The 12,656-nt window shown below is 38.9% G+C and overlaps 1 protein-coding gene across 2 annotated transcripts in view; it reads left to right on the top strand.

Moving 5' to 3' along the window:
- Positions 1-7,696, top strand: part of lnpep (leucyl/cystinyl aminopeptidase) — a 75,554-nt gene extending 67,858 nt beyond the window's left edge. For both annotated transcript variants that reach the window (XR_009651414.1, XR_009651415.1), the window contains exon 19: positions 6,135-7,696. The gene's annotated coding sequence lies outside the window, so the exon portion shown is untranslated. The remainder of the gene's footprint in view (positions 1-6,134) is intronic.
- Positions 7,697-12,656: the final 4,960 nt, after the last annotated feature.

Here is a 12,656-nt window from a genome sequence, read left to right as displayed (position 1 = left end):
TCATTCATTTGAGCTGCAGATTCACTGGTGAGCAGTAATCGTTGGAAAAAAAAATTCAGTTAATGATTGTAGTGAGGATATCTTCAGTATCATTTGGATCACAAAAAGCAGTTTAAAGTGCCATTCCACCATTGGATGTATTCTTTGGCATATATCAAACATAATTTTTTGACGACGACAAGTATATTAATTTTGCGACCAAAGTCACCTACCCTTTTAATTTCCGCGCAGTAGTGAAACGTGATGTCATCGGCAGGTTCCCCTTCTTGTGTACCACGTCACGTGTGACGTGGCACAAATTATCAGCAATGGCGGATAGAACGCGATTTCCACTTGTCGATTGCTGTGCCGATATTCACCATCGACCGTCTCCTTTGGGCATCACTTGCTATTTTCCTTCGCTTCTTTTCCGAAGCTGACAATCGTGTTCTATCCGCCATTGCTGATGATCTGTGCCACATCACATGTGACGTGGTACACAAGAAGGGGAACCTGCCGATGACATCACGTTTCACTACCGCACGGAAATTAAAAGGGTAAGTGACTTTGGTCGCAAAATTAATATACTTGTCATTGTCAAAAATTATGTTTGATGTATCATTTTGAAGCTAAAAGATTTCTCTGTCTAGTCATGTTGTCATAAAATATATTGTATTTTATGCCAAAAAAATACATCCAATGGTGGAATGGCACTTTAAGGTCCAGAATACTGTGTGTAAGTAGCGAATAGATTTGCTATCGGCGTTCTGTGATGGCAGCATCCTTAGATCCGTTTGCATTTGCACATGGTCCGTTTTTGGGTCTTGTAATCTTGCAGGCATTTTTTTTCCTCCCTGCTGGTGCAGGGTCATGCCAGTTTCCTCCCTTTTAACAATAACGTCCACAGAAGCTTCTGCAGTCTGATAAAGGAGTTATGAGCCACCTCACTGGACGAAAGAGCCACAGGCTCACCGGCCCTTTAGAGATGAGATTTGCATCATAAGAGAAAAGACTGGCATTGTAGCTGCTGGAGCAGTTCACTGAAAGGTGTTCCAGTTCTCAGTCAACAGGGTTTTTGTGAAGGAAAAAAACCCCCCCACCAAATTCACGTCACTGGGTTGCTATGGCCATCTCAGTTGAGTAATCTGATCCACTCACTCGCACCTCAAGGTTCTTAAAAAGTTCTGACCTGGGAGATTAGTCTGAAATCCTATCCACTGTCTTTTCTAAATCTGATGAAGCATTAGAGGATTTATTTCCATCTCTGACCAGGGTATCGTTTATTAATTATTAATCATAAGGTAAACATTGATATGTCATGGTTGATTTAATTAATTAACAAATTCTTAAAAATGCTTAATGAACACATTGATACCTTTTTTTGTTTTTATATTTTGTCACATTGGCCATGTTTTTTACACACGCACACAAAACAAGCTGTCTACAGATCTTAATAATAGCTATATGAGTGATTCCACGCTTATGGGTACTGAAATGGGGACATGAACTTATTCACCTAAAACCATTTCTTTTTTTTACCATCAGGTCACAAAACATGTAATCTTTAATGAATGATATGTTAAAAGATAACTTTAATTTTCTGAGATGTAATAAAAACATATTTATATGCCAAAGTCAAGCCTATGAGTTCCAAAATGATGTCTGTTGCATTACTTCTGTTATGATTGTCCATCTCGCGTCTGTTACAAATTAATTACAATCTAGCTATATACCATGTTAATCTTATTGAAAGAATGTGTATGTTTATTCTACTACACATGTTTATTAATTATATTTGCTAAAACATCACCTTCCTATGTTTCAAAAAGTAATTCTACATTGTTAAAATTGAGAATATATATGTCCACAACACTTCTGTTACGTTCTGACTTTGGCATATAAATATGTTTTTATTACATCTCAGAAAATTAAAGTTATCTTTTAACATTCATTAAAGATTACATGTTTTGTGACCTGATGGTAAAAAAAGAAATGGTTTTAGGTGAATTTTTAAAAATAAGTTCATGTCCCCATTTCAGTACCCATAAGCGTGGAATCACTCATATAAAACAGATGTACAGCACCAGTCAATAGTTTGTACACCTCTACTCATAGGGTTTTCTGTATTTGGACTATTTTCTACATTGTAGAACAATACTGAAAACATCACAACTATGACATAAACAGAAAAGGGTGTTAAAGGAACAGTCCACCATACTTCCATAATGAAATATGCTCTTATCTGAATTGAGACGAGCTGCTCCGTACCTCTCCGAGCTTTGCGCGACCTCCCAGTCAGTCAGACGCGCTGTCACTCCTGTTAGCAATGTAGCTAGGCTCAGTATGGCCAGTGGTATTTTTTGGGGCTGTACTTAGATGCGACCAAACTCTTCCGCGTTTTTCCTGTTTACATAGGTTTATATGAGCAGTGATATGAAACAAGTTCAGTTACACAAATTGAAACGTAGCGATTTTCTATGCTATGGAAAGTCCGCACTATAATGACAGGCGTACTAACACCTTCTGCGCGCTTCGGCAGCGCATTGATACGGAGCTCAGATATCAATGCGCTGCCGAAGCGCACAGAAGGTGTTAGTACGCCTGTCATTATAGTGCGGACTTTCCATAGCATAGAAAATCGCTACGTTTCAATTTGTGTAACTGAACTTGTTTCATATCACTGCTCATATAAACCTATGTAAACAGGAAAAACGCGGAAGAGTTTGGTCGCATCTAACTACAGCCCCAAAAAATACCATTGGCCATACTGAGCCTAGCTACATTTGCTAACAGGAGTGACCCTGCGTCTGACTGACTGGGAGGTCGCGCAAAGCTCGGAGAGGTACGGAGCAGCTCGTCTCAATTCAGATAAGAGCATACAGTATTTCATTATGGAAGTACGGTGGACTGTTCCTTTAAGAAAACAAAATGCTTCACATTTTAGATTCTTCAAAGTAGCCAGCATTTATCTTGATGCTTTGCACACTACTGGCATTATCTTAACCTGCTTCATGCTGGAATGTGTTTCAGTTAACACTTGTGCCTCGTCAAAAGTTATTTAGTGCAATTTCTTGCCTTCTTAATGTGTTTGAGATCAAATGGTAAATAATAAAAATACAGTAAATAGCCCTATTCCATACCACAACTGCAGTAATCCATATTATGTCAAGAACTGATCAGCGAAGTAAAGAGAAACGACATCCATCATTACTTTAAGACATGAAGAGTATTTTTAATTAATAAAAATAAAGAAAAACCATTGAATTACCGGTAGGTGTGTCCAAACTTTTGACTGGTACTGTGTATATACACGTATATTTGTCAATTTGGTTTAGAGGAGTTAGGTTCTATTTAAAAGTTGAAATTTTAAAATAATCAGGTCATTCTGTGCCAACTCAACCAAGGCTTCCTGCCAAATTTTGATAATTTTTAACCGGTCAAATATGTTATACATTTTGGTGAAAATGGAAAAACCACGACATTTTACAGTTAATCCCTCTTCCATCTTGCAAATTAGCCACATTATGTAAATGTTGGGGGGGGGGGGGGTTTCTGTGAAAAATTAATGTCACTTTTTTTTTTTTTAAATGATTGGGGGGGGGGGGGGGATTTCTTACAATTTTCATGTTAATTAATCTGCACAACTTTCTTCTTCCACAACACAGAAAACCAAATTTATTCCTTATGGCCAAATTTGGATTTTCCTTTCGGGGGGTGAAGCTAAATTTAACAATATAATTCTGTTAGAGAGTTGATTTATTTTTTGAGTGTAATCACAAAGAAGTTGAAAATGCCTGGAGACCAAGAGAAGTTAATTCCTAACCAGAATATAAAGTGTGTGTGTGTGTGTGTACACACACACACAGTGGTGCTTGAAAGTTTGTGAACCCTTTAGAATTTGACATTTCTGCATAAATATGACCGAAAACATCATCAGATTTTCACGCAAGTCCTAAAAGTAGATAAAGAGAACCCAGTTAAACAAATGAGACAAAAATATTATACTTGCTCATTTATTTATTGAGGAAAATGATCCAATATTACATGTCTGTGAGTGGCAAAAGTATGTGAACCTCTAGGATTAGCAGTTAATTTGAAGGTGAAATTAGAGTCAGGTGTTTTCAATCAATGGGATGACAATCAGGTGTGAGTGGGCACCCTGTTTTATTTAAAGAACAGGGATCTATCAAAGTCTGATCTTCACAACACATGTTTGTGGAAGTGTATCATGGCACGAACAAAGGAGATTTCTGAGGACCTCAGAAAAAGCGTTGTTGATGCTCATCAGGCTGGAAAAGGTTACAAAACCCTCTCTAAAGAGTTTGGACTCCACCAATCCACAGTCAGACAGATTGTGTACAAATGGAGGAAATTCAAGACCATTGTTACCCTCCCCAGGAGAGGTCGACCAACAAAGATCACTCTCCAAGAGCAAGGCGTGTAATAGTCGGCAAGGTCACAAAGGACCCCAGGGTAACTTCTAAGCAACTGAAGGCCTCTCTCACATTGGCTAATGTTAATGTTCATGAGTCCACAATCAGGAGAACACTGAACAATGATGGTGTGCATGGCAGGGTTGCAAGGAGAAAGCCACTGCTCTCCAAAAACAACATTGCTGCTCGTCTGCAGTTTGCTAAAGATCATGTGGACAAGCCAGACGGCTATTGGAAAAATGTTATGTGGACGGATGAGACCAAAATAGAACCTTTTGATTTAAATGGGAAGCGTTATGTTTGAAGAAAGGAAAACACTGCATTCCAGCATAAGAACCTTTTCCCATCTGTGAAACATGGTGGTGGTAGTATCTTGGTTTGGGCTTGTTTTGCTGCATCTGGGCCAGGACGACTTGCCATCATTGATGGAACAATGAATTCTGAATTATACCAGTGAATTCTAAAGGAAAATGTCTGGACATCTGTCCATGAACTGAATCTCAAGAGAAGGTGGGTCATTCAGCAAGACGACAACCCTAAGCACACAAGTCGTTCTACCAAAGAATGGTTAAAGAAGAATAAAGTTACCGTAATATTTTGGAATGGCCAAGTCAAAGTCCTGACCTTAACCAGTGGAAATGTTGTGGGAGGACCTGAAGCGAGCAGTTCATATGAGGAAACCCACCAACATCCCCGAGTTGAAGCTGTTCTGTATGGAGGAACGGGCTAAAATTCCTCCAAGCCGGTGTGCAGGACTGATCAACAGTTACCGGAAACGTTTAGTTGCAGTTATTGCTGAACAAGGGGGTCACACCAGATACTGAAAGCAAAGGTTCACATACTTTTGCCACTCACAGATATGTAATATTGGATCATTTTCCTCAATAAATAAATGACCAAGTATAATATTTTTGTCTCCTTTGTTTACCTGGGTTTTCTTTTTCTACTTTTAGGACTTGTGTGAAAATCTGATCATGTTTAAGTCCTATTATGCAGAAATATAGAAAATTTTAAAGGGTTCACAAACTTTCAAGCACCACTGTGTGTGTGTGTGTGTGTGTGCTTGGAAAATAATAAGGTTAAATAAATGCACTCTCAATTTATAAAGCAGGTTTTGTTTGTTTTTGGGCTGAAAGGTATTTACAGTGCCAGGGTGTACCAACATGTCTTTCCATAAAACCAAACTAAGGGATGTGGGTACTTGGAGAGCTCCAAAATGGGACACAAAACTGATAACACTCTGCCTTTTAATATTTTGGCCGCCTTCATCATTTGTGTGTATATTTGACTGGATAAAAAATTACTAAAATGAAAAATTTGGTTGATTTTGTTATGGAATGACAGTGTGTGGGGGGGGGGGGGGGGGGTAGTTTTTTATTTATTTTTTTTAATTGTCTAGTTTTAATTTATTATTAATTAATTATATTTAGTATCTAATGAATATTATTATTATTATTATTATTATTATATTTCAGTTTTTCAGAGGACCCTGAATTTTGGTTTCCGACAAGAATTTTAGTTCATCACTGTAGAATATTAATACTGTGAAAGAGCAATTATTCTTACTGAGATTGGCCAGTTTAAATGAATCCGTACATTTCTACCTGTGCAGCATCATATGTGAGGATTATTTTTTTTTCTTTTAATAAAACATATATTTTAGTGCTGTTGCCACATTTGAAACGTTTCTCACTGAATGTCTTAACTCTTGTGGTTTTGCAGTGGTGGGCTTTGAATTTGAATTATGTGCATTTCAAGACCCAGCTGTCTGAACGCTGCTTTCCAGCCCAGAATACTGAGAGTTACTCAAGCTTGGATTTTACTCAAGACCTTTTGTTTGTGATCCTGATCTGCCTGTCAGTGTAATTCACTTTGTGGTCTGGTTTCTGTTCGCACTCCACCACCTGTTTGTTCTAAGCTCTTTAATACTGTCAGACATCCATGTACAGCAGCTGAATGAATAAATGAATGGATGCCTATTGATTGATTGATTGATTGATTGATTGATTGATAATTCTTTGATTTTCTTTGTACTCACTGTTACAGATTGAAATATACATTTGCCCACTATTGTTATTGTTTGTTCGGTTTTTTTTTTTAATTTAAACTGTTCACAAAGTAGGATTTGACCCATGAAATATTTTAGCAATTATCTGTTCATTTCTTTACTTGTTGTCATGATGTTTTTCGAAATGTCAGTTTAATTAGTTTTGCCAGTTGCAGTGTCAAAGTGAACATGAATATTGTTTCTCCGTTTTTCATTGCATGTAGTCTTGTCCTCTGTCACCACCCTTCACATATATTTTGTGCTAAATCTTTACACTGGATTTGCCCATACATGATTCAAAGCTATGTACAGTATCCACTCGCTGGCCACTTTATTAGGAATACCTATACATCCACCTGCTGTTTTATGCCGTGCTCTAATCAGCCAATCCCTTGACAGCAGCACGCTGTATCAAATCATGCAGATACAAATCAAGCGCTTCAGTTTAATGTTCATTTCAAACATCAGAACGGGAAAAATTGGGATCTCAAAGTGTGGCATGCGTGTTGGTTTGAGCCAGATGGACTGGTTTATTTGAGTATTTCAGAAATTGCTGATGATCTGGGGTTTTCAGATAAAGCAGTCTTGAGAGTTTACACAGAATGGTGCGAAAAACAAAAAACATCGAGTGAGCAACGGTTCTGTGGGTGGAAACGCCTTGTATTTTATATGACAGCAAGGATCTAGCAACTCGTATTAACGCTTTACAACCGTGGTGAGCAGAAAAGCATCTCGGCATGCAACAGCAGGCAACCGCATTGAGTTCCACTCAATAATGACACTCAATAATGATATCTGAGCTCCGTATCAATGCGCTGCCGAAGCACGCAGAAGGTGTTAGTACGCCTGTCATTATAGTGCGGACTTTCCATAGCATAGAAAATCGCTACGTTTCAATTTGTGTAACTGAACTTGTTTCATATCACTGGTCATATAAACCTATGTAAACAGGAAAAACGCGGAAGAGTTTGGTCGCATCTAACTACAGCCCCAAAAAATACCATTGGCCATACTGAGCCTAGCTACATTGCTAACAGGAGTGACAGCGCGTCTGACTGACTGGGAGGTCGCGCAAAGCTCGGAGAGGTACGGAGCAGCTCGTCTCAATTCAGATAAGAGCATATTTCATTATGGAAGTATGGTGGACTGTTCCTTTAAAGTGGCCGGTGAGTGTATATACACAGAGAGAGAAAACTGTCTTTATCAAAAAGAAAAAAAATAAACTTTCTGTAAAATACTTCAGATATCCTCTAACTTATTTATCAGTTCAGTAAATATCACTATTCTCAAACAATAAAATGGCACACACTAATGTGTAGCAGTCAAAAGTTTCAGTGCACTTAGTTGAAACTGTAAATTCTATATCAAAACTTCTTTTTTGTTGTTTTTTTTAATAACAGCTGCTTGACAAGAGTGCTAGCTGTAATACAAATACATATCAGATATTACATGGTGGTGTGGTGATATGAAGTCTTTGACATCTTCCACCACATCTTCGAGTGGTGAAATGTATACATCATGTGTGAATGCAGCGAACAAGTGATATCTTTCAATACAAGAAGATAAACTTCATATCTTTGCATCACTGTATAATGTTCTTTATATTATATGGGCACATGCACCAAAACAAAAAAAACAAAATGCAAGTTAATCAAAAGAATTTTAATTTTGAACCGGTTTGCCATTTTGACAATGTCGGTCCAGTGAGCAGGAAAACACTGTGACGTCATCGGAGTGAAATATTGGGAAATATTATACATACAGGACACTTTTTCGATGGAACAAAAACTTGTTCTATTCCCTTCTAGCAGGTTTCATTAAGTTGGTTTGATATGCTAGCAATATTGCATGCTATCACTTATCCTACATGTGTTACATCACTCTATCCAATGGAGAATGAGCATGTAATATGGTTTAAGATATTGCGTGGTTGTCAAGACAACATGATGTTGCACGTCAGGGCTGATGTGAATATTCAGTGAGGGAGTTTTCTGCTGTGTATGTGCAGAAGCATTTCTTTGTTCGCTGGGAAAGAGAAAAACGCGTTGAACGCCTGAAAGGCTACCAAAATTTCACTAGATATTCTTCAACTCATATTTGCAAGAGAAAAACATACCAATGGAAAGAGAAAAACTGGAAAAGAGACATGTCGGAAATGTAAAACTTCTGCCCTAGCGAGCGACTGTGACAATTTGTAAACAAACATGGCTGCCAGGTTCGCTTTGTTAAATATGGAAGATGTTGAGAGAATTTTGAAAGAGAAAGACGCGTTGAACACCCAAAAGAAATGTGTATGTATAATGGCTGGCTTTTTTTCGTGGTATATCAGATGTATTCCATTCAGCTTGTCTTCAACTCGTTCAACACCATACTAGCTGAATGGAATACATCTGATATACTACGAAAAAAAGCCAGTAAATATTGTTTAACCAGAATGTCAAGGGCGTAGTAGCTCATCTGGCCTGCCATCAAAACCGCTATGACGACCAAAACATCAAACAGAACTGAAATGTGACAATGTGAGAGAGAACTGACCTCCACAACAAATTTACAACAAGAAATTCAACAAAGGACTAAATTCTATTTAAGAGAAGCTCGACCCAAAACATCGATCAGAACTGAATTCGCATGATCAATGACAGAGGAGATACAATTCTAGTCAGAAGAAAATGTGTTAAGTTGGCAATAACTCATCGGTCTTATGGACAGAGAGCTAATTGTCACTTGATGTCCTGGATGTAGTTTGTACAAAAAATACGAGTGGCATATTTCTCAGTAAAACACTCATGTCTGTGTAATATGTTCTAATACGTTATTTCTATTGAAATGATATATGTGTAGTTGTTAATCGGGTGAAGCGTTCTGAAAGCTGCTGTTTATTTAACATTTACGTAAGGAGTTGAAGGTGTCAGTACTTTGAAAGTGAATTAGTAAGTTTTTTCGTAATGCTTTGTAAGTTTTACACCATCAGGAAAGAGACTTTGTGCTTTCTGTTTTCTTGGTAGCACAAGTTGCATTTTTATGTAACTATAAGCAGTTCAGAGTAGTACAGTATCTTCAATAAAATAAAATTGTAATACAGTAGTTGGTGACTTGCTGTGGTATAAGACAAATAAAACACAATGGAACATGGCTGTAATCGGAAAATGCATCACACCACCTCATTGTTGATTATTCCTATAATACCACTCACTGTCTGCCATGTTTCATCCTTCATATTGTGGTGTCCATCCGTTTGGATGCGGATTGTCATTTAAATGCATTTTAAAAAGCACCTAAAACGAAGAGATCGTAACCTGTAGAAATCCCTTGAAGGAAATAAAAGTTCTCGCTACATATTTATAGATAGATGAGACACGAATCTTCTCTTGTGCACTTTCCCCAGGTGTTTAACAAGACCTGTATCTGAGAAACAGCATTTTTCTACAGTACATTTGCAATTAAGATATTTATCATGGAGTGAGATTTATTTCTTAAATAGCTGCCAGGCAGAACATGTTCTACTCCACCCCTCAGCAAACATCACATGATGGCATATTTACAGAGGTATGTGGACCAGGGGCACCGTAAGAGAAAGTTGAGATGATTCTAAGGGCCTGTGACTGACAGGGGCCCTAAAACTATTTAAAAATTAGGTAATTTATTTTTCAATGTTAAATTATAAGATAAGACTTTATTGTGGGCGGCACGGTGGTGTAGTGGTTAGCGCTGTCGCCTCACAGCAAGAAGGTCCGGGTTCAAGCCCCGTGGCCGACGAGGGCCTTTCTGTGCGGAGTTTGCATGTTCTCCCCGTGTCTGCGTGGGTTTCCTCCGGGTGCTCCGGTTTCCCCCACAGTCCAAAGACATGCAGGTTAGGTTAACTGGTGACTCTAAATTGACCGTAGGTGTGAATGTGAGTGTGAATGGTTGTCTGTGTCTATGTGTCAGCCCTGTGATGACCTGGCGACTTGTCCAGGGTGTACCCCGCCTTTCGCCCGTAGTCAGCTGGGATAGGCTCCAGCTTGCCTGCGACCCTGTAGAACAGGATAAAGCAGCTAGAGATGATGAGATGAGATGATATGAGACTTTGTGATTGTAGTTCTACAGCAAAATTTTGTTTGGAAGCACTCAGCAGCAATAAAATACAAGATAAACTAAGTATAAAAAATACAGTGTAAACAGATATTGCACAAATTGTAATAATTGTATTCAGGGTCCTGAATGTAAAGTGATCAGTACGTGAGCGACAATGTGGGGGGGACCACTGATTTGTTTACTCTCTTCAGTCTTCAGCAGTTATGGGTGGATGTACTGTATATCAAATGTATGTGTGTGTAAGTGTGTGGGGATGGGGTGTCATGGAGGCCACAACTCTGGGGAAGAAGCTGTTCCTCAGTCTATTTGTGCATGTCCTGATGGTCCTATATCTTTTGCCCAGTGGGAGGGGGGCAAACAGTTTGTGGCCTGGGTGTGTTGAGTCCTTGATGATGTTATTAGCCCTCTTACGTCAACGGCTAGCATAAACTATGTCCAGATTTGGGAGCTTGGTTCCCCCAATCCTTTGTGTAGTCTTAACATACACACAAAAAACAAAAACGCTGCTGTATAACTGAGAGTTCTGAGCCACTGCGTCTGTCCGCGCCACCGTTATTAACTTCTCGTCATTAATAAATATGGTGATGGACCAGTTGATGGAGGAGATCAGGCAGGAGTCTCCATGGACTACAGTATGATGTTCACAGATGCAGTGTTGTAGTCGAGTCACTAAGCCTTGAATCCAAGTCCAGTCTCGAGTCCCCAGTGTTCAAGTCCAAGTCATTAAAGAAAATTTCGAGTCGAGTCCACTACTCATCCGAGTCAAGTCTGATACAAGCCCCGCTATCAACAGGGCAAATAACACAAGAGGGTTAACATGAGCTAGTTCATTGGTCAGCAAGCAAGCCCCGCTATCAACAGAGCAATGAACATAGCACGCCGCTCACTTCTCTGGGTGGAGTTTTACCAAATGACGATTGAAGTTCGAGGTTGTCCCCATCGTCTCCTCGATAGTTCTTCTACATATGGAACACACAGCAATGCACTTTTTCCCCACTACATGAGAAGTCTGTATAAGCAAAGTGGACAATCCTAGGGGCTTCTCTCCAGGCATTTTAGCAGCATTAACGTTAGTTTGTTCCTGAACATCACACATGAACAGGTGAATGTGCATTCTCTTGCACAAAATTAGTATAAAATTAATGTAGATATAAATATCTTCAGCCAAATTATTATGGCATGTTACAAAAAATAAAGAAAAAATCCGAGTCCTCGTCTCCAATTTATGAGTCCGAATGCAGTTAATGCACAAGTCCAAGTCATCAGTGCTTAAGTCCAAGTCAAGTCACAAGTCCTTAAAATTAGGGCACGAGTCGAACTCGAGTACTACAAGTCTGCACCAATGACATTGTGTTGTGTAGTGAGAACAGGGAGCAGGTTGAGGAGAGATGGAGGTACGCACTGGAGAGAAAAGGAATGAAGATCAACTGGAGCTTGGAGCAAGACCGAATACAGGCGTGTGAACGAGAAGGATTATGTTGGAATGGTGAGGATGCAAGAAGTAGAGGTGGCAAAAGTGGATGAGTTTAAATACCTGTGCTCAAATGTTCAAAGTAACATGGAGCATTCTGCCCCCCCCCCCCCCCCTTACACATCAGCCCAACTTTTCTTTCTTTCTTTCTTGAATTCTTTTTTCCTTGAATTCTTTCTTTCGTTCTTGAATTTGGCTTTAAATTTGTCAGTGTTCCTAAATTAACGGGTTTTTTTTTTGTCTTGGTTTCAAAATAATTAATACAAGAGTGCTCTGAGAGAACAATATCCCCCGCTGGCAACTATATCTATGCTATAAGTGCTTAATACACCCTCATGAAATTGTCAAAGTACAAGTTTGGAAATCAAGGGCCATAACTCTGGTAAAATGCGACTGAATTGAACGAAATTACAATATGCTTATTACCAATATATAACAAAGAATCCTGTCACGTTTCATGAAATTCCTCCAAAAATTGTGAGAGGAGTTGATTTCAGAAGGTGAGTACCCTTTCCGGGACGGATGGACAGACGGACAGACATCGCCATGACATAATCCCCCTTCGGACCTTTCGCCCAGTGGGGGATAAAAAAAAACATTAAAGTCAACATTTTTTGTTTGTTTGTTTCAAAAGTCTAAATACAAAAGAAAA

The sequence above is a fragment of the Neoarius graeffei genome, chromosome 24 (assembly GCF_027579695.1).
Source record: "Neoarius graeffei isolate fNeoGra1 chromosome 24, fNeoGra1.pri, whole genome shotgun sequence".
Classification (NCBI taxonomy): Eukaryota; Metazoa; Chordata; class Actinopteri; order Siluriformes; family Ariidae; genus Neoarius; species Neoarius graeffei.
This window is presented reverse-complemented; position numbering and strand designations above follow the sequence as displayed.